Source organism: Phyllobates terribilis, unplaced genomic scaffold (genome assembly GCF_046119375.1).
Source record: "Phyllobates terribilis strain yellow unplaced genomic scaffold, ASM4611937v1 Scaffold_13__5_contigs__length_258822181, whole genome shotgun sequence".
Classification (NCBI taxonomy): Eukaryota; Metazoa; Chordata; class Amphibia; order Anura; family Dendrobatidae; genus Phyllobates; species Phyllobates terribilis.
Window position 1 is genome coordinate 3940865 of NW_027362773.1, and position 1738 is coordinate 3942602.

The 1738-nt window shown below is 42.5% G+C and overlaps 1 long non-coding RNA gene across 1 annotated transcript; it reads right to left on the reverse strand.

The window, feature by feature from the left end:
• Nucleotides 1-757: 757 nt before the first annotated feature.
• LOC141174489 (uncharacterized) lies at nucleotides 758-1223 on the reverse strand. The gene is made up of 3 exons (XR_012252891.1): nucleotides 1105-1223; nucleotides 900-996; nucleotides 758-830 (listed from the first exon to the last, which is right to left on the reverse strand). It is a non-coding gene; the product is annotated as an uncharacterized lncRNA (long non-coding RNA).
• Between the last annotated feature and the right edge of the window lie 515 nt (nucleotides 1224-1738).

Below are 1738 nucleotides of genomic sequence, written 5' to 3' on the forward strand. Positions count from 1 at the left end.
TACATCAATACCCTTTAAGTGGTCGAAAACTACTTTTCAGTCACAATGAGAGGAAAGGAAGAACAGTCCAACCATAAAGTCCCACCAGGTCATGAGCAGTGAAAAAACCAAAGTAAGTTTATTTATTACAGGTGACAACAATGGATAACAGAAAAATGCCAAAAAAAAGTAAAAAATACTAAAAACGTCTAAAAACGGGTGCATGTCCGGGAAGTATGTAGAAATCATGAAGGGAACAGCCAAACTCACAGAAATCTGACAAGATATTAACGTAAAGTGTTTTAAAATGGAATATACATATGTTGTGTAGGTTGGGTAAAGAAGGCGCTAACGGGCTGTTCACTTCCAGTAGCTGCGAATTTTTGGACAGGGAACCACTTGGTGTCCGTAAATGTATGTATACTAGTAGTTAAGGTATTAATTCACGCTGACAGTAGTGAGGCGAATTCGGGAGGAAGAATTAAAATTGCTTTATTGGATCATAAATTAAAAGGTTTTAAAATTCTAAAAATGTATAGTATGATACAGAGGCTGTATATTTGTGATAGAGAGCGTAATTAAATAAATAAATAAATAAAAAGATAAATAGGCAAATACAAGTTAGTAATGCAAGCTGGTGCTCTTGGGATTCTTTAGAGTACGATGATGAATTCGGTAGGCTAGGAGGTGCAACTGCGGAGACCTAGTAAGAGAAAGTAATGGGGGGTTGTTAGGTCTAGTAGGAGGGTAGTAGAGCAGTATTTGTTTTCTTAGAATTACCTGGTGGGATGACTTGGTGTATCTCTAAACGATAGATGGGTTGCTATCTGGATGGCTTTCTATAGTGGTATCTAGAGTAGAGGATAGGTGGTTATAATGAGACAAATACTTGTTGAGATTTAGGTTAAGTAGTGAGATACCTGCTGTTAGATTGGAGATTGGCACGTTGCCGGGGGTTGGCTGTGCAGGTGTCCTCTAGTGGTGTTGTCCTTATGGATTAGGTTCCTTTAGAGTTATCTGTTGAAGGACAGTGTGGACGGTGTATTAATCAACTGGTTTAAACTTCAAGTATTGGAGGTGAAGGTCACTTGAGAGTCAACTGGTTGATGGATCCTCCTGAGGCACCTTGGCTTGTGCTGTAGGACTAGAGGTAAATCTTGCATTTAGGTGTTCATATTGCCATGTGGTACTGTAATGGCGTAGTCTGGTAGGGCAAAGCCGGGTCAGGAGTGTGGCCAACGTTCTATGGAGATAAGTGTAACAGTAGAAGTAGGGATGCTGGCTGCGATACTATCAGATGGTGGTCTGACGTTTAGGACTACTCACCCTTTTAGGTGGACGTGTCTTGTTTTAGATCAGATGGGGCTGTAAGGCCTAGTAGGTTTAGGGGGTGGTGTCGATTTTGAGGGTGATTGCCGTCCTGATGGGTGCAGCAGAGGGCTCTGGTTGCACTGAGTAGGGCAAAGTCGAGGTAACGGCCAAGTCCTAAGGAGGTAAGTACACTTGTGTGAGTAGAAGTACAGGCTGCGATATCTGTCAAGCGTGGTCCGGAGTTCAAGGTACTCACGCAGATGTGGACATGTCCTATTAAAGTCTGATAGAGCTGTGGAGTCTAATGGTTAGCAGTGGTTGCCGTCCTGGTGAGATAGGTGCAACAGGAGGCTCTGGCTGTAAGGTCTAAGGATGGTAACACAGTGTTAGATGTTACTTACAGTTAGAAGGTCTGCGTGTCCAGGTAAAGGGCCAAGGCTACGTAATA